This window comes from Somniosus microcephalus, unplaced genomic scaffold (genome assembly GCF_052327205.1).
Source record: "Somniosus microcephalus isolate GS21.2 unplaced genomic scaffold, FLI_Smic_1.0 unresolved_chr9, whole genome shotgun sequence".
Taxonomy (NCBI): Eukaryota; Metazoa; Chordata; class Chondrichthyes; order Squaliformes; family Somniosidae; genus Somniosus; species Somniosus microcephalus.
In genome coordinates, this window is record NW_028225187.1 from 2,601,895 (window position 1) to 2,628,084 (window position 26,190).

The 26,190-nt window shown below is 48.5% G+C and overlaps 2 protein-coding genes and 2 long non-coding RNA genes across 5 annotated transcripts in view; 3 read left to right on the top strand and 1 right to left on the bottom strand.

Annotated features, from left to right (window-relative positions):
* Nucleotides 1–26,190, top strand: part of LOC147084213 (uncharacterized) — a 746,547-nt gene that overhangs the window by 655,193 nt on the left and 65,164 nt on the right. The window lies entirely within an intron of this gene.
* Nucleotides 1–26,190, bottom strand: part of LOC147084221 (uncharacterized) — a 134,897-nt gene that overhangs the window by 90,257 nt on the left and 18,450 nt on the right. The window lies entirely within an intron of this gene.
* Nucleotides 5,736–19,853, top strand: LOC147084222 (uncharacterized). The gene is made up of 2 exons (XR_015075845.1): nt 5,736–5,977; nt 18,849–19,853. It is a non-coding gene; the product is annotated as an uncharacterized LOC147084222 (long non-coding RNA).
* LOC147084223 (uncharacterized) lies at nt 23,193–23,925 on the top strand. Its single transcript, XR_015075814.1, has 2 exons — nt 23,193–23,617; nt 23,886–23,925. It is a non-coding gene; the product is annotated as an uncharacterized LOC147084223 (long non-coding RNA).

Sequence of the window (26,190 nt, forward strand, 5' to 3'; positions counted from 1 at the left end):
AGAGGAGGTATTGAGGGACCAGGAGAGGTCTTCCGTGATGTGGACACCGAGGAACTTAAAGCTGTCCACCCTTTCCACCACAGCCCCATTGATGTGGATGGGGGGGTGACTTCCGCCTTTAGACTTCCTGAAGTCCACAATGATTTCTTTGGTTTTCTTGATGTTAAGGGCCAGGTTGTTATCGGCGCACCACTTCACGAGATGCTGGACCTCCTCCCTGTAGGCTGACTCATCGTTGTTGGTGATCTGGCCTACTACCGTGGTATCATCCGCAAACTTGATGATGGTGTTGGAACCATGAACAGCCACACAGTCGTGGGTGAAGAGGGAGTAGAGGAGGGGGCTCAGCACACATCCTTGTGGGGCCCCCGTGTTCAGGGTCGGGGGGGGAGGTGTGGTTACCTAATTTGACAGACGGGGGTCTGTTTGTTAGGAAGTCCAGGGTCCAGTTGCAGAGGGAAGTGTTCAGGCCAAGAGTTTGAAGTTTGGTGGCCAGCTTGTTGGGGACGATAGTGTTGAATGCTGAGCTGCAGTCTATGAAAAGCATTCTGATGTAGGTCTCCTTACCATCTAAGTGATTCAGTGCCGAGTGTAGAGCAGTTGTGATTGCATCCTCCGTTGATCTGTTTGCACGATAGGCAAACTGGTGTTGGTCAAGAGAGGCGGGAACACTGGCTTTGATGTGAGCCAGGACCAGTCTCTTGAAACACTTCATTATGATGGGTGTGAGTGCGACAGGTCGATAGTCGTTCAGGCACGTCACAGCCGTTTGTTTTGGCACAGGAATAATGGTAGCGGTCTTGAAGCATGTAGGGACTACTGCCTGGGCCAATGACAGATTGAAGATGGCGGTGAAGACATCAGCCAGCTGATCAGCACATTCCTTGAGTACCCGCCCAGGGATGCTATCCGGTCCAGCAGCCTTTCGTGTGTTCACTCCGCGTAGAACACCCCTTACGTCGGAGGTCGACAGAGTGAGCACCTGGTCTTCCGGGGGTGGCAAGGCTTTGGTAGCCGGCTCCCTGTTGTCCCTGTCGAAGCGAGCGTAGAAGTTGTTAAGCTCCTCCAGAAGGGAGGCATCGCTAACCGGGGGGCTGGTGTTTTTGCCCTTGTAGTCAGTGATGGACTGGATGCCTTGCCACATGCGCCAGGGGTCCGAGTTGTTGTGGAAATGATCCTCTATCCGCAGTGTCTGTTTCCTTTTGGCAGTCCTGATACCCTTTTTTAGGTTGGTCCTAGCTGCACTGTAAGCCGCCGCGTCGCCAGCTTTAAATGCAGTGACGCGTGCTTTCAACAGTGAGCGGACCTCTCCGTTCATCCAGGGTTTCTGGTTGGGGTATGTCCTGATATTTTTATGGGTCGTGACAACCTCGACGCAGCTGTTAAAGTAGAATAGCACTGTGGATGCGTATTCCTCGATGTCATTATGGGCAAACATGCCCCAATCAGTGCATTCGAAGCAATCCTGAAGCTCTGATACTGCCCCCTCTGGCCATACTTTCACTGCTCTCACTGATGTTCTCTCTCTTTTGATGAGCGGTTTGTATGCCGGGGCTAGAAACAGGGAGAGGTGGTCAGACTTCCCAAGGTGGGGGCAGGGAATGGCCTTATAAGCGTCTACAATGCTCGTGTAGACTTGATCCAGTGTGTTCTCCCCTCTTATGGGGCAGGAAACATTCTGGTGGAATTTCGGTAGTACAGTTTCTAGGTTTATGTGATTAGGAGGTAAATTAAAAAACAGGACCTCAAAGGTAGTAATCTCAGGATTGCTACCAGTGCCACGTGCTAGTCAGAGTAGAAATAGAAGGATACTTCAGATGAATACGTGGCTAGAGAAATGGTGCCAGGGGGAGGGATTCAAGTTCCTGGGACATTGGAACCAGTTCTGGGGGAGGTGGGACCAGTTCAAACCGGACGGTCTGCACCTGGGCAGGGCTGGGACCGATGTCCGAGAGGGTTTGTTTGCTAGTGCTGTGGGGGAGGGTTTAAACTAAAATGGAAGGGGGTTGGGAACCTGAGCAAGGAGACAGAGGAAAGGGAAATAAGGATAAAAGCAAAAGATAGGAAGGAGAGAAACAAAAGTGGCAGTCAGAGAAATCAACAGTTTAACTCAAATGTGGCCACAGTAAATAATATTCTAATAGGTCTAAGAGCATTAAAAAAACAAGCCTGAAGGCTTTGTGTCTTAATGCGAGGAGCATTTGTAATAAGGTGGATGAATTGGCTACGCAAATAGAGGTAAGCGAATATGATTTGGTTGGGATTACGAAAATGTGGCTCAAGGATGGCCAAGACTGGGAACTCAACATCCAGGAGTATTCGATATTCAGGAAAGATAGGCAAAAAGGAAAAGGAGGTGGGGTAGCATTACTGGTTAAAGAAGGGATTAACACAATTGTAATGAAGGATATTAGCTCTGATGATGTGGAATCTGTATGGGTAGAATTGAGAAATACTAAGGGGAGAAAAACATTAGTGGGAGTGGTATATAGACCTCCAAACAGTAAGGCGGAGGTTGGGGATGGCATTAAAAGGGAAATTAAAGAAGCGTGCAATAAGGGCACAGCAGTCATCATGGGTGACTTTAATCTACATATAGATTAGGCTAACCAAATTAGTAACAATACTGTGGAGGAGGAATTCCTGGAGTATTTACGGGATGGTTTCCTGGACCAATATGTCGAGGAACCAACCAGAGATCAGGCCATCTTAGACTGGGTATTATGTAACGAGAAAGGATTAATTAGCTATCTTGTTGTACGAGGCCCCTTGGGTCGGAGTGATCAGAATATGATCGAATTCTTCATTAAGATGGAGAATGAAGTAGTTGACTCAGAAACTAGGGTCCTCAATTTAAATAAAGGAAACTACGATGGTCTGAGGAGCGAGTTGGGTAGGATTGATTGGGGAATGTCACTCAAAGGGTTGACGGTGGATATGCAATGGCAAACATTCAAAGACCGAATGGATGAACCACAGAAGTTGTTCATCCCAGTTTGGCATAAAAATAAAACAAAAAAGGTGACTCAACCGTGGCTAACAAGGGAAATTAGGGATAGCATAAGATCCAAGGAGAGGACATACAAATTGGCCAGAAAAAGCAATAATCCTGAGGATTGGGAGCAGTTTAGGATTCAACAAAGGAGGACAAAGGGATTAATTAAGAAAGGGAAAATAGAATATCAGAGTAAGCTTGCAGGGAACATAAAAACTGACTGTAAAAGCTTTTATAGATATGTGAAGAGAAAAAGATTGGTGAAGTCAAGCGTAGGTCCCTTGCAGTCAGAATCAGGGGAATTTATAATGGGGGAACAAAGAAATGGCAGACCAACTAAATACATATTTTGGTTCTGTCTTCACAAAGGAGGACACAAATAACCTCCCAGAAATACCGGGGAACATAGGGTCTGATGAAAGGGTGGAACTGAAAGAAATCAGTATTTGTAGTGAAATGGTGTTAGGAGAATTGATGGGACTGAAGGCCGATAAATCCCCAGGGCCTGATAATCTACATCCCAGGGTAATTAAGGAAGTGGCCCTAGAAATAGTAGATGCATTGCGGGTCATCTTCCAGAACTCAATAGACTCTGGGACAGTACCCATGGATTGAAGGGTAGCTAATGTTACCCCACTATTCAAAAAAGGTGGCAGAGAAAAAGCGGGAAATTATAGACCGGTAAGCCTGACATCGGTAGTGGGGAAAATGCTAGGGTCCATTATAAAAGATGTAATAGCAGAGCACTTGGAAAGCAGTGACAGGATCGGACAAAGTCAGCATGGATTTACAAAAAGTAAATCATGCTTGACTAATCTACTGGAATTTTTTGAGGATGTAACTGGTAAAATAGATAAGGGAGAACCAGTGGATGTGATGTATTTGGACTTTCAGAAGGCTTTCAATAAGGTCCCGCATTAGAGATTAGCGTGCAAAATTAAGGCACATGGGATTGGGGGCAAGGTATTGACTTGGATAGAGAACTGGTTGGCGGACAGAAAGCAAAGAGTTGGAATAAACGGGTTGTTTTCCGAGTGGCAGGCAGTGACTAGTGCGGTACCGCAAGGATCGGTCCTAGGACCCCAGCTGTTCACAATATATATTAATGATCTGGATGAGGGAATTGGATGTAATATCTCCAAATTTGCAGACAACACAAAGCTGGGTGGGAGGGTAAGCTGTGAGGAGGATGTCGTGAAACTCCAGTACGATTTGGACAGATTGGGTGATTGGGCAGAAACATGGCAAATGCACTATAATGTGGATAAATGTGAGGTTATCCACTTTGGTGGCAAAAACAGAAAGGCAGATTATTATTTGAATGGCAATAGATTGGGAGAAGGGGAAGTGCAAAGAGACCTGGGTGTTCTGGTGCACCAGTCGCTGAAGGTAAGCATGCAGGTGCAGCAGGCGGTTAAGAAGGCAAATGGTATGTTGGCCTTCATAGCAAGAGGGTTCAAGTACAGGAACAAGGATGTCTTGCTACAGTTGTACAGGGCCTTGGTGAGACCGCACCTTGAGTACTGTGTGCAGTTTTGGTCGCCTTACCTGAGGAAGGACGTTCTTGCCATGGAAGGAGTTCAGCGAAGATTCACCAGGCTGATACCTGGGATGGCAGGAATGATGTATGAGGAGAGATTGTGTCGATTGGGCTTATACTCACTGGAGTTTAGAAGATTGAGAGGGGATCTCATCGAAACTCATAAAATTCTGTCAGGCCTGGACAGACTAGATGCAGGAAGGTTGTTTATAATGGCCGGGGAGTCCAGAACCAGGGGTCATAGTCTAAGGATAAGGGGTAAGCCATTTAGGACTGAAATGAGGAGGAATTTCTTCACCCAGAGAGTGGTGAACCTGTGGAATTCTCTGCCACAGAGGGCGGTGGAGGCCAGTTCATTAAATATATTCAAAAAAGAGTTGGATATATTTCTTAAGGCTAAAGGGATCAAGGGATATGGGGAGAAGGCAGGGACAGGGTACTGAATTTGGATGATCAGCCATGATCTCATTGAATGGCCTACTCCTGCTCCTATCTTCTATGTTTCTATGTTTCTAACCAGGGTTTTGTACAGCTGCAGGGTTTTGGCCTCAGCTGGAGTCTTGTGTACAGCTCTGGGCACCACACTTTAGGAAGGATGTCAAGGCCTTGGAGAGGGTGCAGAGGAGGTTGACCAGGATGGTACCAGGGATGAGGGACTTCAGCTATGTGGAGAAATTGGAGAAGCTGGGATTGTTCCCCTTAGAGCAGAAAAGGTTAAGAGGAGACTTAATAGAGGTGTTCAAAATGATGAGGGTGAAGTGGATTTTTAGTGAAGGGTAACATAGGTGCCCTTCAGGACTTAAGGGGTTAACAGTGCAGCTTGCACACAGGGTGACAGCGGAGACAGAAGCACCAGCCACGAGCTAGGGAAGTAAAACCACGTGGGGAACAACAGATAAGATCGTAAAGATCATGTGACAATCAGCAATTGTGCATGCGGGCTTCAAGCCAATTAAAACAATGTAACGAATTGTGCATGTGGGCTTTAAGCCAATTAGAACAATGTCATGAGCTGTGCACGAGGAATCCACGGCTTTTGTACACTTAAATAATAGAAATTGAAGTCAATCAAGGAGACAGCCAGGAACGAGCTAAAGGAGCTCTAGCTGTACTCCCTGATCAGCCTTTAGTTACCTCCGTGGACTGTTTGTATTGTACTGTTGAATAGTTTTGTGTTTTAAATAAACTACTTGGCTCTTTACCATTTACAGACTAGTGTGCGGACTTAATTATTTAATTTCGCCACATCATTTGGCGTAGTCCGCAGGATATGTCGGAATGTAGACGGACAATGGCCACGAGGACACAAGGGGTGAGTAGATTTGAGACACCACCCAGAAAAATTACATGATCCAGGTGGTCACCCATCTGTCTGCGGAACGAGTATCTGAATCGTGATGAGTCTATAAAGTGGTAAAACGACGGACGCGTTTGGATGTGTAGTGAGTATAATCTTGATATATTACGCGTAAACATTAGACAAAGTATTGGAAGAGACATTGTCATTGTGATAAAAGCCAGTCAGACTGAAAGGTAAATGCACGAGTGTTGACATCGAGTCTTTTACGACGTATATTATTGTGTAAATACATTTTGGGATAGGATTTAAGTTGCGTGGAGAGGCCGAATGGACATAAACTCAAGTAGAAGTTGTCTGTAAAGCCGGGGAAGGTCAGACCACAAAATGGCGTTGGGGAAAGAATTAGACTGGGGTGTGGAAGGAACCCTTACTAGATTCTATGCAGAGGACCGGAAGGGCTCAATCGACAAAATGTTAAGCGACAGATGGGATCCAAGTCAGGACCCCGTCATTCAAAAGACTTGGTGGCAAAAAGAGAAAACTAAATGTACCCAAAAGGCCGGTGTAATAATAGTACGACAGCTTTTACAATGTACCCCCTTAAACAAACCAAAAATAGAGGAATTAAAAGCAGCCAGAGCAGAAATAAAAAACAACTGAGAAATTCAGGCGAGTCAGAGTGAAAGGGGACTCTTTGGTCCCCGATCATGTACACCTACCGCTCCACCACCTCCTCCGTATAATAAAACAGAGGAAGGAGATGATGCTGATAGTGAGGAGGGAGAAGGCCTCGCCGTTGCACCTTTGACGGTGACACAAGGAGCACAGGCAGCAAATCAATGGGCAGTTTTGATCACCGGGGTTGGGGGATCTGCCACAAGAACGCATTTAAGTGAAGTAATATTATTGGAGGTGGCAGGGATTCTAACCCCTGCACAATTTTATGTTTGTCCCAATAAGGAGGGTACAATATTAGGAATCGACATTAGAGTCATAGAGTTATACAGCACGGATAGAGGCCCATCGTGTCCGCGCCGGCCATCAAGCCCTGTCTAATCTAATCCCATATTCCAGCATTTGGTCCGTAGCCTTGTATGCTATGGCATTTCAAGTGCTCATCCAAATGCTTCTTGAATGTTGTGAGGGTTCCAGCCTCCACAACCCTTTCGGGCAGTGAGTTCCAGACTCCAACCACCCTCTGGGTGAAAAAGTTCTTTCTCAAATCCCCTCTAAACCTCCCGCCCTTTACCTTGAATCTATGCCCCCTAGTTATTGACCCTTCTACTAAGGGGAAAAGCTCCTTAGTATCCATCCTATCTATGCCCCTCATAATTTTGTACACCTCAATCATGTCCCCCCTCAGCCTCCTCTGCTCCAAGGAAAACAAACCCAATCTGCCCAGTCTCTCTTCATAGCTGAAGCGCTCCAGCCCTGGTAACATCCTGGTGAACCTCCTCTGCACCCTCTCTAATGCGATCACATCCTTCCTGTAGTGTGGCGACCAGAACTGCACACAGTATTCCAGCTGTGGCCTAACCAGTGTTTTATACAGCTCCATCATAACCTCCTTGCTCTTATATTCTATGCCTCGGCTAATGAAGGCAAGTATCCCATATGCCTTTTTTACCACCTTATCCACCTGTTCCGCCGCCTTCAGGGATCTGTGTACTTGCACACCCAGATCCCTCTGACCCTCCATCTTGCCTAGGGTCTTTCCATTCATTGTGTATTCCCTTGCCTTGTTAGTCCCCCCAAAGTGCATCACCTCGCACTTTTCCGGGTTAAATTCCATTTGCCACTGTTCCGCCCATCTGACCAACCCATCGATATCGTCCTGCAGACTGAGACTACCCTCCTCGCTATTTACCACCCTACCAATTTTTGTATCATCCGCGAACTTACTGATCATACCTTTTACATTCATATCCAAGTCATTAATATAGACCACAAACAGCAAGGGACCCAGCACCGATCCCTGTGGTACCCCACTGGCCACAGGCTACCAGTCACAAAAACAACCTTCGACCATCACCCTCTGCCTTCTGCCACTAAGCCAGTTTTTTATCCAACGTGCCAAGGCACCCTGGATTCCATGGGCTCTTACCTTCTTGACCAGTCTCCTGTGCGGGACTTTATCGAAGGCCTTACTGAAATCCATGCATACCACATCCACTGCGTTGCCCTCATCCACACACCTAGTCACCCCCTCAAAAAATTCAATCAAATTAGTCAGACATGATCTTCCCTTGACAAAGCCATGTTGACTATCCCTGATTAATCGTTGCCTCTCCAAGTGGAGACTGATTTTGTCCCTCAGAATTTTTTCCAATAATTTTCCCACCACTGATGTTAGGCTCACTGGCCTGTAGTTCCCCGGTTTTTCCCTACTCCCCTTCTTGAATAATGGAACTACACTAGCGGTTCTCCAGTCCTCTGGCACATCCCCTGTGGCCAGAGAGGTTCTGAATATGTGTGTTAGAGCCCCCGCAATCTCTTCCTTTGCCTCACACAGCAGCCTGGGATACATTTCGTCCGGGCCTGGGGATTTATCCATTTTTAGGCCTGCTAAAACCGCCAATACCTCCTCCCTCTCGCTGTTAATGTGTTCGAGCATATCACAGTCCCCCCGCCCTATTTCTATGTCTACATCGTCCCTCTCCATAGTGAAAACAGATGCAAAAAATTCATTTAGAACCCCTCCTACATCTTCCGGCTCCACACACATTGCCACTTTTGTCCCTAATGGGCCCTATATTTTCCCTAGTTATCCTCTTACCCTTAATATACTTATAAAACATCTTAGGATTTTCCTTTATTTTGCTCGCCAGTGTTATTTCATGGCCCCTCCTTGATCTCCTCATTTCTTTTTTAAGTATCCCCCTGCACTTTTTGTACTCCTCTAGGGCTTCCTCCATCTTTAGCCTTTTGTATCTGCCAAAAGCCCTCCTTTTTTTTTCTAATCCATTCTCGTATATCCCCTGACATCCAAGGTTCCCTGTGGTTTTTGGAACCACCCTTGACCTTTACGGGAACACGTTGCCATTGTATGATCTCAATCTCCCTTCTGAAAGCCTCCCATTGCTCCGATGCGGATTTTCCTACAAGTAGCTGATCCCAGTCCATTTTGGCCAGATCCTGCCTTATCCTATTAAAATCGGCCTTCCCCCAATTTAGAACCTTTATTTCCGGCCCATCCCTGTCCTTTTCCATGACTGAAGCGCTATCAATTACTCATAAAAGACTGAGAGTTAGGAGAGTAACTAAAGGCTTTTATTAACAAAAGAATGGAGGTCTGCCTCGAGTGGTCGACCGGTCCAGAAATACAAAGGGCTGGGGAGCAGCCACCTTTATACTAGGACTTGTGGGAGGAGTCAGCCGAGGCATGTCCAGGCATGTACACAATGGAATGCAAACAGTGGTTTACCACATTCACCCCTTGTTTAAAATTGAGTCCGGCGGGGTGAAGTGTATTAAAAGTTAGTGTATTGGAGTCTCTCCGGAGGTCTTGTCTGCCGCTGTGATCGGCGTGGCGACGGCAGGGGTAGTGGAGCTTCCGGCGTCGAGTCCTGCGTAGGCTGTGGCGCTGGCGTGTCGTCCTCGTAGATGTTGAGCGGGTCGCGGGACCCAGGCCTGCCGTCTGCTGGGGCTAGATATCGGATCGTGAGGGGGGTGGTGGTAGTGGGTAGTGGGTTACTGCAGCCCCCGAGGGTGCAAGGTCTCTTATGGAGACTGTGTCCTCCCGCCCGTCCGGGTACGCAATGTAAGCGTACTGGGGGTTGGCGTGGAGGAGGTCGACCCTCTCGACCAGGGGGTCCATTTTATGGGTCCTCACGTGTCTTCTCAGTAGGACCGGCCCTGGGGACGTCAGCCATGGCGGTAGCGATGTCCCCGATGTGGACTTCCTTGGGAAGACAAACATTTTCTCATGAGGGGTGGCGTTAGTGGCAGTGCAGAGCAGTGACCGAATAGAGTGGAGCACATCGGGTAGCACATCCTGCCAGCGGGAGGTTGGAAGGCTCCTAGACTTTAAGGCTAGCAGGGCGGCCTTCCAAACTGTCGCATTTTCTCTTTCCACCTGTCCGTTCCCCCGGTGGTTGTAACTAGTGGTCCTGCTTGTGGCAATACCCCTAGCTAGCAGGTACTGACGGAGTTCGTCCCTCATAAACGATGAGCCCCGGTTGCTATGGATATAGCTGGGGAAACCGAACAGGGTGAAGAGGTCGTTCAGACATTTAATGACCGTGGCACTGGTCATGTCCGGGCAGGGGATGGCGAATGGGAAATGGGAGTACTCATCAATAATATTGAAGAAGTACACATTGCGGTCGGAGGAGGGGAGAGGCCCTTTAAAATCAACGCTCAGGCGCTCGAAGGGGCGAGTGGCTTTTATCAGGTGAGCCCTGTCTGGTTTATAAAAGTGCGGTTTGCACTCAGCGCAGACTTGGCAGTTCCTGGTCATGGTCCTGACCTCCTCAATGGAGTAAGGTAGGTTGCGGGCCTTGATGAAGTGGAAGAACCTGGTGACCCCCGGGTGGCAGAGGTCATTGTGGAGGGCCCGCAGTCTATCAATATGCGCGCTGGCGCAGGTGCCACGCGATAGAGCATCCGGGGGTTCGTTGAGCTTCCCGGGCTGGTACAAGATCTCGTAATTGTAGGTGGAAAGTTCGATTCTCCACCTCAAGATCTTGTCGTTTTTGATTTTGCCCCTCTGCTTGTTGTTAAACATGAAAGCGACTGAACGCTGGTCAGTGAGCAGGGTAAATCGTTTTCCGGCCAGGTAGTGCCTCCAATGACGCACAGCCTCCACAATAGCCTGGGCCTCCTTCTCAACAGCGGAGTGTCTGGTCTCCGGGCCCTGGAGGGTTCGTGAAAAGAAGGCCACGGGTCTCCCCGCCTGATTGAGGGTAGCGGCCAGGGCAAAGTCGGACGCGTTGCTTTCCACCTGGAAGGGGATGGATTTGTCCACTGCGTGCATGGTGGCTTTGGCGATGTCCTCCTTGATACGGTGGAAGGCTAAGCGGGCCTCTGCTGTCAAGGGAAAAGAGGTGGACTTGATCAGCGGACGGGCCTTGTCCGCATAGTAGGAGAAAAACCCTAGGCACCTCTTCAGGGCCTTGAGGCAGTGGGGCAGTGGGAGTTCCATAAGGGGACGCATCCGGTCGGGGTCGGGACCGATGACTCCGTGTTCCACAACACAGCCAAGGATGGCGAGGCGGTTTGTGCGGAATATGCACTTCTCCTTGTTATATGTCAGGTTCAGGAGTTGGGCGGTGCAGAGGAATTTTTCGAGGTTTGTGTCATGGTCCTGCAAGTCACGGCCGCAGATGGTCACATTGTCCAGGTATGGGAAAGTGGCCTGCAACGCATTTTGATCTACCATCCCGTCCATCTCCCTTTGGAAGACGGAGACCCCGTTGGTGACGCCAAAGGGAACCCTAAGGAAGTGATAGAGGCGGCCGTTTGCCTCAAAGGCAGTATACTGGCGGTCCTCAGGGCAGATAGGGAGCTGGTGGTACGCTGATTTCAGGTCAATGGTCGAGAAGACACGGTACTGCGCGATCTGATTGACCATATCAGCTATGCGGGGGAGTGGGTAAGCGTCCAGTAGGGTGTAGCGATTTATTGTCTGGCTGTAGTCGATGACCAGGCGCTGCTTCTCGCCGGTCTTAACGACCACAACCTGGGCTCGCCAGGGGCTGGTGCTGCCCTCAATAATCCCTTCCTTCAGGAGCCGCTCCACTTCGGTTTTAATGAAAACCCTGTCCCCGGCGCTGTATCACCTCCTCTTTGTGGCGATGGGCTTACAGTCGGGGGTGAGGTTAGCAAACAGTGGGGGGGGTGGGTGTGTGTGACTTGGAGTGTGGAGAGGTTGCACCTGGTGCGCGGCGGGCAATTTGGAAGCTGCTGGCTGCGGACTGTGAGTGGGGGGAGGGGTCCACCGTACACCATCGTAACACTTTTAAGGTGGCACTGAAAATCTAACCCCAGTAGAACGGCAGCGCAGAGGTCGGGCAGGACCAGAAGTTTAAAATTATCGTACACAGTCCCGTCTACTATGAGTGTCACCACGCAGTAGCCGCCGATGTCCGCCGACTGGGACTCGGAGGCCATAGAAATCCGCTGGTGCGCAGGCAGGACTGGGAGAGAGCAACGCCGCACCGTGTCGGGGTGGATGAAGCTCTCCGTGCTCCCAGAGTCAAAAAGGCAGATTGTATCGTGACCATTTACCTTAATGTCCATTGTGGAACTGGCCAGTTGGTGCGGTCTCGCTTGGTCCAGTGTAACAGATGCCAGCGTAGGGGTCGGTGTGTCACTGCGGGTATCAGATGAGGCGGTGTCGGGGGCCTGCTGCGTCCCGGCTGTCGTCCAAGATGGCGGCGTCCATGATCCCCATGTGGCTGGAGGCGTCCAAAATGGCTGCTGTACTGGTGATTTGCACATGGCCGGGGAGGCCCAAGATGGCGGCCCGCATGGCCCACACGCGGCGCTGCTGGGGTTCGGGGTGGCTTTGGCCCTGCAGACGCTAGCGTAGTGTCCCTTCTTCCCGCAGCCCGAGCAGATCGCATTTTTTGCCGGGCAGCGCGCTCTGGGGTGTTTTGCCTGGCCACAGAAGTAGCATTTCTGGCCTTGGGACACTGCTGCGGTAGTTGGGCCGTTGCTGGGGTGGCACGGCGCTATGAGGCGGTCCTACCGTGTCCCAGGCTGTCGTTCCCCGCGGCATCCACGGTGCAGAGGAGTAGGCATCCATGCCCTGGTAGGCTGCATCCAATGATAGTGTGAGTTCAAAGGCCTTGTTGAGGTTGAGGTCACTCTGCTCTAAGTCGCTGTCGGGTGTAATTGGATCTGTGGCCCGCTACAAAAGCGTCCCGGATAAGTTCCTCTGTGTACACGGCGGCCTTTACATCCTTACACCCACAGGCCCGGCCAAGCACAGACAGTGCCTGAAGATATTCCACGGTCGATTCCCCAGGTTGTTGTTTACGACTCCCCAGAAGGTGCCTGGCATACACTTCGTTCACTGGGCGCGTGTACTGGTCCTTGAGGAGCTTGATAGCATCCGCGTACGAGGTCGCGTCTTGGATGACCGAGTACACTCGGTGTGGAGGTCAGGACATCCAGTTTGTCCTCTTCCGATTTGATTGCTTCGGAGGCGGTCAGGAATTTTTCGAAACACTTAAGCCAGTGAGTAAACTTGGTGGATGAGTCCGCCTCCCGATGATCTAAGTCCAGGCATGCTGGTGTGAGGATCTTCTCCATTATAAAAAATTTTGTTAATAAAATTGATGCGCTATTAATTACTCATAAAAGACTGAGAGTTAGGAGAGTAACTAAAGGCTTTTATTAACAAAAGAATGGAGGTCTGCCTCGAGTGGTCGACCGGTCCAGAAATACAAAGGGCTGGGGAGCAGCCACCTTTATACTAGGACTTGTGGGAGGAGTCAGCCGAGGCATGTCCAGGCATGTACACAATGGAATGCAAACAGTATACAAACAGTGGTTTACCACAATGACCACCTTAAATCTCACCATATTATGGTCACTGTCACCAAAGTGCTCACCTATTGCACTTCTTCCACTTGGCCGGCCACATTCCCTAGAATTAGGTCCAGTACCGCCCCCTCTCTTGTAGGACCTTCTGCATGCTGGCTCAAAAAGCTCTCCTGGATGCACTTTAAGAATTCTACACCCTCTGTGCCCTTCACACTCTGACTATCCCAGTTAATATTGGGGAAGTTGAAATCCCCCATTATTATTACCCTATTATTTGCACATTTCTCTGAGATTTGCCTACATATCTGTTCCTCTATCTCCCCCTGACTGTTTGGAGGCCTATAGTACACTCCCAGCAAAGTGCTTGCCCCCTTCTTGTTTTTAAGCTCCACCCATATGGCCTCATTTGAGGAACCTGCTAATATGTCATCCCTCCTTACTGCAGTAATTGACTCCTTAATTAATATTGCTACAACCCCTCCTCTTATACCCCCCCCCTGTCTCGCCTGAAGATTCTGTACCCCGGAATATTGAGCTGCCAGTCTTGCCCCTCCCTCAACCATGTCTCCGTGATAGCAACAATATCATACTCCCATTTGTTTATTAACACCTCCAGTTCATCCACCTTATTTGCAAGACTCCTTGCATTAAAATAGATGCCATCCAGCCTTGCCCTTGTATATTTGCCCTGTCTACCAAGCTGATTTGTTTTTTTCTCTATAATTGGCAGCACATCACCCCCTATTTCAGCTCCCCTCTGTATCCCATCCCCCTGCCAAGTTAGCTTAAACCCCCCCCCAACAGTGCTAGCAAACCTCCCCGCAAGGATATTTGTCCCGCTCTGGTTCAGGTGCAACCCGTCCAACTTGTACAAGTCCCACCTTTCCCAGAAGCAGGCCCAGTGATCCAGGAAAATAAAACCCTCCCCCTACACCAACTCTTTAGCCACGCATTCATCTGCTCTATCCTCCTATTCCTATACTCACTAGCACGTGGCACTGGGAGTAATCCAGAGATTACAACCTTTGAGGTCCTGCTCTTTAATCTGTTACCTAGCTCCCTAAATTCTTGATGCAGGACCTCATCCCCCTTCCTACCTATGTCGTTGGTCCCAATGTGGACCACGACCTCTGCCTGCTCCCCCTCCCCCTTAAGAATGCCCTGTAGCAGCACAGTGACATCCATGACCCTGGCCCCAGGGAGGCAACAAACCATCCTGGAGTCACGTTTGCGGCCACAGAAACGCCTATCTGTTCCCCTTACGATAGAATCCCCTACCACTATTGCTCTCCCACTCTTTTTCCTCCCTTTCTGAGCAGCAGCAGTGTCCCTGGTGCCAGGAAGCTGGCTGCTGCTGCCTTCCCCTGGTGAGTCATCCCCCTCAACAGTATCCAACTTGGTATACCTGTTTGAAAGGGGGATGTCCGCAGGGGGCCCCTGCACTTCCTGCCTGCCTCTGTTGCTCCACCTGATGGTCACCCCCTGTGCAGCCCTACCCTGAGGCGTGAACAACTCACTAAACGTGCTATCCACGAGCCTCTCAGCATCGCGCATGCTCCAAAACTCATCCACCCGCAGCTCGAGTGCCACAATGCGGTCTACAAGTAGCTGCAGCTGGATGCATTTCCCACACACATGGTCGCCAGGGACACTGGCAGCATCCCTGACTTCCCACATAGAGCAAGAGGAGCAGAACACGGGTCTGAGCTCTCCTGGACATTCTCGAACAATTGGGAGCGTTAATCGATCCACAGGGCTTGGTGGAGGGGACAAACCAAAGATAAAGAGGGAAAAGGGGGAATGGTAATCTTAGCTTGTTACCAGAAACAATGTAAGGAATTGAAACAGAAGGGAGAGATAAAGAAGGAAAAAGATCGAATTTGCAGGCGAACCAATTTGAAAACTCAGCAAAGGAGGGAAAAAAGGGATTTGGAAAGTCAGGAAAAGCTGCTGAGTCACCGATTTAAAAAGAAAAAAGAGAAACTTAAAGCTTTACCAACATGGAAGTTATCATCTGTGCCCAGACAAATAAAACACAAGATTTGCTGAGTGAAAGGAACCTTAAAAATATGCTGGAATTTCAGTTTGTATGAGAATGTGTGTTAAAGTGTGAAACTTTCCCTGACTATGAATGTTTAAGAATTACAGTATTTCTTTTGTCTGAAAGTCTGTCTTTAAAAGAAAGATTCTGTCATGTTTGTTTTAGCTCCACTCACTTCTCTGTGTTAAAAAAAGCATTTAACCCTTTTGTCGTCTTGGATTTTGGAAGTTTTAAGAATGTGCGAATAAGATTGTGCCCCCAGAATTGATTAAAAAAAACTTTGAACTAATTTAAGTTAAGCTGGTGTGTAAAAACTGAAGACCAACAGAAATACTGCATACAGTTTTGGTGTCCATACTTAAGAAAAGACATACTTGCTCTCGAGGCAGTACAAAGAAGGTTCACTCGGTTAATCCCGGGGGTGAGCGGGGGACATATGAGGAGAGGTTGAGTAGATTGGGACTCTACTCATTGGAGTTCAGAAGAATGAGAGGCGATCTTATTGAAACATATAAGATTGTGAAGGGGCTTGATCGGGTGGATGCAGTGAGGATGTTCCCAATGATGGGTGAAACTAGAACTAGGGGGCATAATCTTAGAATAAGGGGCTGCTCGTTCAAAACTGAGATGAGGAGAAACTTCTTCACTCAGAGGGTGGTAGGTCTGTGGAATTTGCTGCCCCAGAGAGCTGTGGAAGCTACATCATTAAATAAATTTAAAACAGAAATAGACAGTTTCCTAGAAGTAAAAGGGAATTAGGGGTTACGGGGAGTGGGCAGGAAATCGGACATGAGTCTAGGTTCGGAACAGTCATGGCCCTGTGGGTGGCGGAGCGGGCCCAGGGGCCGTGTAGCCTGGTCCTGCTCCTACTTCTTGTGTTCTAATTCTGTGTTTGATCTCGGGAGATGGTTCTATTCACAGGGATTAGTGGAGACCTCGGGAACAGGCTGCCAGCTATGAGTCCTTCAAGAGTAAATTGGGCCTGTTCCTGGCTGGGGTGGAGATCACCTTTTACAGAAGGTAAGTACTGCAGGAAATACAGGGACAGAGTGATCTCCTGGACGAGTTTCGATCACCTAGATGGGTCGGAGAGGAATTTCCCAGATTTTTTCTCCCAAATTGGCCATTGGGTTTTTTATCTGGTTTTTCGCCTCTCCCGGGAGATCACATGGGTTCGGGTGGGATGGAGAGTGGAAGTAGATTTGAGGTTAGGATCAGATCAGCCATGATCTTATTGAATGGCGGAGCAGGCTCGAGGGGCCGATTGGCCTACTCCTGCTCCTATTTCTTATGTTCTTAAAGTTTGTTTAACAAAAGATTAAGCTTCAGTCTAAGATTTAACCGTGGAGTCGCGGTTGCTATGGTGAAATCTTCCAAAGCAGTTTGATTTGATTTGTTTAAATGTGAAAATCTAATTTTTCTCCAGTTATATTCAATGTTTTCACAGTATTTTGGAAAGATATCTGAAGAAAGGACAATAAGAAATACGACGTAATTTACTGTTTTCTGCAAGAATGTGCTATTTTGTTTTGTTTTATCTGTTCACTGTTTTACAAAAGATAAGCTTCAGCCTTGAAGTTACAGTTGCCAATGTGCTTGGAAGAAAATTGTTTCTTTGTTAATGTGGCTTCTTGCTTTGTTTTCCAAGTTTGTTTAAAAGAAATTGATCTGGATTAAATTGGAGTTATGAGGTTAATTAATCTACTAAAACCAGACTTCCATTGTGGCCACGGTGAAATTCTGGTTGGTGTAAATTGGTGTAGTCCGAATTGAATAAGATAACTCTGCTCCGCAAGAACATCCGATAGTGACAGGTCCCTCTACAATATTTAATTGACTATGGTACTGGGAGCCCTACAGAATGCGGGACTAAAGGTAAACCCTAGAAAGGTACAGGTAGGGAAGGACGAAGTAATCTACCTAGGATACATAATAACACAAGGGAAGAGACAAATGCCCGAAGGCAGATGGGAGGGGCACGAGGACCAAGAGGAAAGTCCAAAGATGTGCGGGTTAGGTTGATTGGCTATGATAAATTGACCCTTAGTGTTAGGGGGATTAAATACGTGGGGTTACGGGGATCGGGTGGGATATGTGTTGGTGCAGCCTCGATGGGCCGAAATGGCCTCTATCTGCACTGTGAGGTTTCTGTGATTCTGAAAGCTAGCAGGAAGGGACCACGCCAGAGAGGGGAGGGGGTCAAGCAGGTACTAGGGCTATTTAATTATTGCCAGAACTTTATCCCAGAATATGCAGAAATGGCCCAGCCTATACAAGGTCTGATCAAAGGGGGGAAACCATCCCAGGAGCTGGTGGACTGGGGCCCCGACCATGAAACAGCTATTGATCAGTGGTGATACGTGTGCATGTGTAGATATGAATGGTGTGCGACGATGGAAACACTGGTCCCAACTGAAACAAATCTAACACACCCCATTCGGGGGCCTATATCGAATTAACAGAATGAAGGAACTATGCAGAAGACTTGTGATCCTAATACTTTGCAGAGCAACCCCCATGAAAAAAAAGCGACGCATCTCAACAGGGGGCGAGTAAAGTTCAAACCCAGCATGGCCGTGGAAGGACACTCCCGAGTCCAAACATCTGAATACCGGGATGACATCCTCTCCCCGATACATGGCCAACGGGGTCAGGAGGAGAAGACAGACATGGGGAAATGGATAATCTGTACGGGCGGACATTCTTAGAGCCACAGTCAGAAAGCTGCTGCAGGGGCAGGCAGACACAAAGGAGCTGTGCGGGAAGGTGATGGGGCAGCAGGGAGCTTAGCCAAAGGGATTATAGTCCTGGAGGGCCATGCTGCCACCATTAATCGCCTAATCGATCGAGAATTTGATTCTGAAAGAACGGAGGTCCAAAGGGATCTCTGCCATGCTTACGGGGGATGGATGGTTGAACCTCGACCAAATACACCGAGGCGAAGTCCCAGATTGGATAAACAGTACCCACCTGTTCCACCTAGCACAACACCCAGGGTCGCTAGACGTGTGCACCTTGAAGGGAATGACTCGGGTCTTTCCAGTGACAGGTGTGTGCACAGACTCACATTCGGCCCTGGTGAGAATGGTCCTAATGATTCCGGTGATGGCAAGGGGAGAATCGGGACCATATCTCCAGGTTGAGGCAGAGAACTTGGGACTCATCCGGGGCGTGGACTACATGCGGTACTACCCTATGGGATCAAACGGAACGGAACCATGAGAGGGGTCTCATAAACAGGGTGCCGCAGGGTAGGAAGCCTAACTATATGTCCACATCCAGTAGGCTGGGGAAGTGAGGATGGGTGCGGATTCAACCAAACAATCGGTTGTGCCCTTGAAATAAGCCCATCAGAGTGCGAACGCACACACTCAGCCTACCACAGAAAGGGGGAATACTGCGTAATCACAAATCAGTGAACATATGGCTATGATGGTCTGGAATGTAATATTACTAATCCTAATTTCTGTTTGACCCCGAGGCTACCAGTCACGATCGGACAAGCGCGAATGACATACATATATGCGCGGCAAACCACTATCCTGAATGTAACAGATGATTTCAAATACGATTTGTACCAGTATGAGAGGGAATTGGCTGCACCAATACCCCAGCTGCCCAAGAATAAGAGATACCACGTTCTCAAGAAGGAGCTGCGCCAGCTGGGCAAGGACATTGAGACAGACCTTCGCTGCATTCCGTGGTATATGAAGGCGTGGAATTGGGGACTAAATGTTAATATCCACCCGTGGATACGTATCATATCACACATATTGGTGGCAGCACAATTAGTCTTAGTTCTTGGTTATGCTTTCATGTTTTGCTCATCCTGCAGAAGACGCCACGCCCAGCAGATAGTAAAGGTACTTGAGGAAAGGAAGCATCTGATGAGTAGTGGAATTTAACTGCTGACATCACGCACATATTCCTCCCTAACCCATCGGCTGATCACCAAACAGGGGGCCGGACAAATTGGCATAACTTAGTTTAGTGTGGTCTCATGGGCTGGGGTAGCCAAGGACCAAAGGGGGGTTTGAAGTGGATTTTTAGTGAAGGGTAACATAGGTGCCCTTCAGGACTTAAGAGGTTAACAGTGCAGCTTGCACACAGGATGACAGCGGAGACAGAAGCACCAGCCACGAACTAGGGAAGTAAAACCACGTGGGGAACAACAGATAAGATCGTAAAGATCATGTGACAATCAGCAATTGTGCATGCGTGCTTCAAGCCAATTAAAACAATGTAACAAATTGTGCATGTGGGCTTTAAGCCAATTAGAACAATGTCATGAGCTGTGCACGAGGTATCCACGGCTTTTGTACACTTTAATAATAGAAATTGAAGTCAATCGAGGAGACAGCCAGGAACGAGCTGAAGGAGCTCTAGCTGTACTCCCTGATCAGCCTTTAGTTACCTCTGCGGACTGTTTGTATTGTACTGTTGAATTGTTTTGTGTTTTAAATAAACTGCTTGGTTCTTTACCATTTATAGACTAGTGTACAGACTTAATTATTTAATTTCGCCACAACAGAGGGGTTTTGATCGAGCAAGTAGGGAGAAACTGTTCACTCTGGCAAGTGGGTCGGTAACCAAAGGTCAAAGATTTAAAATAGTTGCTAAAAGAACTAGAGGGGAAATGAGGAGAATTGTTTTCACACAGAGGGTTGTTAAGAACTGGAACGCACCATCTGAAAGGAATCAGGTTCCACAGGAACTTTCAAACGGTAATTGGACATGTACTTGAAGAGGACTAGTTTGCAGAGTTCTGGGGATAAAGCTGGGGTTTGGGACTAAATTGGACAGCTCTTTCAAAGAGCCGGCACAGACACGATGGGCCGAATCACCTCCTTCTGCGCTGTTAGATTTGATGATCAGTGTGAAGACGCCGGTGACTCTTTAAAAGCTCGAAGAGCCTTAAGCTCTTCCCACAGTTAGGACACTGAAATGGTCTCTCATCAGTGTGAACTCGCTGGTGTCCCTTCAGATCCTCTGAGCTTATAAAGCTCTTCTCACAGTTAGGACACTGAAATGGTCTCTCATCAGTGTGAACTCGCTGGTGTCCCTTCAGATCCTCTGAGCTTATAAAGCTCTTCTCACAGTTAGGACACTGAAATGGTCTCTCATCAGTGTGAACTCGCTGGTGTCCCTTCAGATCCTCTGAGCTTATAAAGCTCTTCTCACAGTTAGGACACTGAAATGGTCTCTCATCAGTGTGAACTCGCTGGTGTCCCTTCAGTTCCCGGGAGCTTTTAAAGCTCTTCTCACAGTTAGGACACTGAAATGGTCTCTCATCAGTGTGAACTCGCTGATGTACCAGCAGTTTGAAGGGCTGAGCGAATCCCTTCCCACACACGGAGCAGGTGAACGGTCTCTCGCCAGTGTGAACTCGCTGGTGTCCCTTCAGCTCCCCGGAGCTTTTAAAGCTCTTCCCACAGTCAGAACATGGAAATGGTCTTTCATCAGTGTGAACTCGCTGGTGTGGTTGCAGGTGGGATGAACAAACAAATCCCTTTCCACACACGGAGCAGGTGAACGGACTGTCCCTGCTGTGACTGCGCCGTTGAACTTCCAATGCAGACGGGGAACTGAATCCCTTCCCGCCGTCCCCACCTTTACCCGGTTTCTCCCCGGTCTGATGGTGCACGTGTCTCGCCAGGTCAGGCGATCGGCTGAATCCGCATCCACACACCGAACACATGTGCGGTTCGTCATCACTGCGATCGCTGCGCTCTCCTTCCATGTGCAAAGGCCGATGATATTCAGGTCCTGATGAATCGAGTGACTCTGTCAGATCTTGACGTGATGTTTGGTCTGAGCTTCCCGCCTGTAACTGCTCCACTTCTATAACCCTGTAAATTGAGTTCAGAAAAGGATCAGAGGCAAACTGTTGTTTAATTTTCCCCTTTCCGCACCTAGGGGCAGTGAAGCTGATTTTCAGGCCCCAGCTGCTGCACAGGTTGGTTGAAAGGATCAGCAGTAATGGCGGCTGTAATACCCACAAGCCCCGACGCTCCAGAAAGCGCTCTGTTGACGCCGAGTCCCGCGCATGTGCTCATGGCCCCCGCGCTCTCCCTTCTGCTCTGCAATCGCCCGTCCCGATTGGTCCGCAACGCGCATGCTCAGCGCACAAAACCCCGCGGTTGGAACATCGGGCGCGCATGCGGAGCCACAACATCTGGTATGCGTGCGTGGCTCAGGTGGGGGCGAGTTGGTGTTTCGCCTCAGCCGCCAGGGAGGTGCGCATGCATGCATTCTTCCTGTCAGCAAACACTCCCTCATTTCTTTAATAAAAACAGAAACTGCTGGAAATACTCAGGTCAGGCAGCACCTGTGGAGACAGAAACAGAGTTAATGTTTCAGGTCGATCACCCTTCGTCATAAACATAGAAGATAGGAGCAGGAGTAGGCCATTCAGCCCCTCGAGCCTTCTCCGCCATTCAATGTGATCATGGCTGATCATCCAAATTCAGTACCCTGTCCCTGCTTTCTCTCCATATCCCTTGATCCCTTTAGCCTTAAGAAATTTATCTAACTCCTCCTTGAATATATTTAATGAATTGGCCTCTACTGCCTTCTGTGGTAGAGAATTCCACAGGTTCACCACTCTCTGGGTGAAGAAATTCCTCCTCATCGCTGTCCTAAATGGCTTACCCCTTATCCTTAGACTGTGACCCCTGGTTCTGGACTCCCCGACCATCGGGAACATCCTTCATGCATCTAGTCTGTCTAGTCCTGTTAGAATTTTATAAGTTTCAATGAGATCCCCTCTCATTCTTCTAAACTCCAGCAAGTATAAGCCCAATCGACCCAATCTCTCCTCATACGTCATTCCTGCCATCCCAGGTATCAGTCTGGTGAATCTTCGCTGCACTCCCTCCATGACAACAACATCCTTCCTCAGATAAGGCGACCAAAACTGCACACAATGCTCAAGATGTGGTCTCACCAAGGTCCTGTACAACTGCAGCAAGATATCCTTGTTCCTATACTCGAACCCTCTCGCTACGAAGGCCAACATACCATTTGCCTTCTTAACCACCTGCTGCGCCTGCATGCTTACCTTCAGCAACTGGTGCACAAGGACACCCAGGTCTCGTTGCACTTCCCCTTCTCCCAATCTATTGCCATTCAGATAATAATCTGCCTTCCTGTTTTTGACACCAAAGTGGATAACCTCGCATTTATCCACATTATATTGCATCTGCCATGCTTCTGTCCAATCACCCAACCTGTCCAAATCATACTGGATTTTCTCGGCATCCTCCTCACAGCACACACGCCCACCCAGCTTTGTGTCGTCTGCAAACCTGCAGATATTTCATTTAGTTCCCTCATCTAGATCATTAATATATATTGTGAATAGCTGGGGTCCTAGGACTGATCCCTGCGGTACCCCACGAGTCACTGCCTGCCACTCGGAAAAAGACCCGTTTATTCCAACTCTTTGCTTTCTGTCTGCCAACCAGTTCTCTATCCAAGACAATACCTCGTACCCAATCCCATGTGCCTTAACTTTACATGCTAATCTCTTATGCGGGACCTTATCGAAAGCCTTCTGAAAATCCAAATACACCACATCCACTGGTTTTCCCTTATCTATTTTACCAGTTACATCCTCAAAAAATTCCAGTAGATTAGTCAAGTACATTTTACCTTTTGTAAATCCATGTTGACTTTGTCCGATCCTGTCACTGTTTTCCAAGTGCTTTGCTATTACATCTTTTATAATGGATGTGCTGTCTCTCCCTCTAACTTAACCTTACTGTATGTACATAACCCACTTATATATGTATAACTTACCTGTTAGGGCTGTTGCCCCTTTAACTCACCGTTTAGGGCCATTGCCCCTTTAAGACACGCCCGAGCGTGATGACGTCATGCCACGTACAACGTGACGTGCGTCAGGCGGCTGCCGGCCCGACCCGGCTCTCCAGAAAGGCCGCCGGCACAGCCCGGCCCAGCGTCTTCGGCCGCATCGAGCAGCCGCCGGGAGCGCCGCTGTCTTCCGCTCCCGCGGCAAGCACCGGCCCAGCCTGGCCTCCAGCTCCTGCTCCCGACTTAGGCCCCAACGGCCAGCGACGCAACTACCGGCAAACGCGATGACGTCACGACCCCGAGCGTGATGAGGTCATCACGCTCCCCACGGCACTGCAAGTTCATTCCTCGTGGAGCTACCACGGAACAAGACCTGCGCCACGGTGCTCCTCGGTTGTATTGTCCCCATGCTTCAGTCTTGGAAATTGTTTGTCTGTGAGTACTTAGAATGCTATAGACGATTAGCGTACACTGTATGTTGTGGAAAATGTTTAGTTGTAACTTTTTCTGTCTAGCTGGTTAACTAGCAGCCGTATTGGATACACTATGTACAGGGCTAATTTAAAGAGAATGCCTTCCAGCTTGCTAAATGTAATTCGTTGCCAGATGTACCGTGTTGCCCAGGCGTACCTAAATTTGTGTATACATATCAATTATGCGTCTGTACACTAATGTGTCCTTCCATTTCTGTGTTGTATTTCAGTTTTACAATAAGAATCTTTCAGTAAAGCGTTACAAGAAAAGTCAAGCCTTGTGATTTTATTGGAAGATATCGAGTTGTTCGCTATCTGTCTAGCTCTGCATAGGATCGCGTTGCAAGGGCAGAATAATGGACTCTAGCATTTTCCCCACTACCGATGTCAGGTGTACCGGTCTATAATTCCCCGTTTCCTATCTATCACCTTTTTTGAATAGTGAGGTAACATTAGCTACCCTCCAATCCATGGGTACTGTTCCAGAGTCTATTGAATTTTGGAAGATGACCAGCAATGCATCTACTATTTCTAGGGCCACTTCCTTAAGTACCCTGTATGTAGATTATCAGGCCCTGGGGATTTATCGGCCTTCAATCCCGTCAATTTCCCTAACACCATTTCCCTACAAATACTGATTTCATTCAGTTCCTCCCTCTCATTAGGCCCGATGTTCCCCGACCTCTCTGGGAAGTTATTTGTGTCCTCCTTTGTGAAGACAGAACCAAAGTATGTATTTAATTGGTCTGCCATTTCTTTGTTCCCCATTATAAATTCCCCTGATTCTGACTGCAAGGGACCTACGCTTGACTTCACCAATCTTTTTCTCTTCACATATCTATAAAAGCTTTTACAGTCAGTTTTTATGTTCCCTGCAAGCTTACTCTCTTACTCTATTTTACCCCTCTTAATTAATCCCTTTGTCCTCCTTTGCTGAATCCTAAACTGCTCCCAATCCTCAGGTTTACTGCTTTTTCTGGCCAATTTATATGTCCTCTCCTTGGATCTTACGCTTTTTAAAAATTCATTGATGGGATGTGGGTGTCGCTGGCTAGGCCTGCATTTAGTGCCCATCCCTAATTGCCCTTGAGAAGATGGTGGTGAGCCACCTTCTTGAACCGATGCAGTGGTAGAGGTCGCGGGTTTGGAATGTGCTGTTGAAGGAGCTTTGGCGAGTTGCTGCGGTGCATCTTGTAGATGGTGCACACTGCAGCCACAGTGCGCCAGTGGTGGAGGGAGTGAATGTTGAAGGTGGTGGATGGAGTGCCAATCAAGCGGGCTGCTTTATCCTGAATGGTGTCGAGCTTCTTGAGTGTTGTTGGAGCTGCACTCATCCAGGCAAGTGGAGAGTATTCCATCACACTCCTGACTTGTGCCTTGCAGATGGTGGAAAGGCTTTGGGGAGTCAGGAGGTGAGACACTCGCCGCAGAATTCCCAGCCCCTGGCCTGCTCTTGTAGCCATAGTATTTATATGGCTGGTCCAGTTCAGTTTCTGATCAATGGTAACCCCCAGGATGTTGTTAGTGGGGGATTCAGCGATGGTAATGCCATTGAATGTCAAGGGGAGATGGTTAGAGTCTCGCTTGTTGGAGATGGTCATTGCCTGGCACTTGTGTGGTGCAAATGTTACTTGCCACTTGTCAGCCCAAGTCTGAATGTTGTCCAGGTCTTGCTGCATATGGACACGGACTGCGTCAGTATCTGATGAGTCTTGAATGGTGCTGAACAGTGTGCAATCATCAGCGAACATCCCCACTTCTGACCTTATGATGGAGGGAAGGTCATTGATGAAACAGCTGAAGATGGTTGGGCCTAGGACACTGCCCTGAGGAACTCCTGCAGTGATGTCATGTGATTGAGATGAATGACCTCCAACAACCACAGCCAATTTCCTTTGTGCTAGGTATGATTCCAACCAATGGAGAGTTTTCCCCTTGATTCCCATTGACTTCAGTTTTGCTAGGGCTCCTTGATGCCACACTCGATCAAATGCTGCCTTGATGTCAAGGGCAGTCACTCTCACCTCACCTCGAGTTCAGCTCTTTTGTCCATGTTTGGACCAAGGCTGTAATGAGGTCAGGAGCTGAGTGGCCCTGGCGGAACCCAAACTGGGCGTCAGTTAGCAGGTTATTGCTGAGTAAGAGCTGCTTGATAGCACTGTCAATGACACCTTCCATCACTTTGCAGATGATTGAGAGTAGACTGATGGGACGGTAATTGGCCGGGTCCGATTTGTCCTGCTTTTTGTAGACAGGACATACTTGGGCAATTTTCCACATTGCCGGGTAGATGCCATTGTAGCTGTACTGAAACAGCTTGGCTAGGGGCGCAGCTAGTTCTGGAGCACAAGTCTTCAGTACTATTGCTGGAATGTTGTCAGGGCTATCCCTAATTTCCCTTGTTAGCCACAGTTGAGTCACCTTCTTTGTTTAATTTTTATGCCAAACAGGGATGAACAAATTCGATAGTTCATCCATGCAATCTTTGAATGTTTGCCATTGCCTATCCACCGTCAACCCTTTGAGTGACATTCC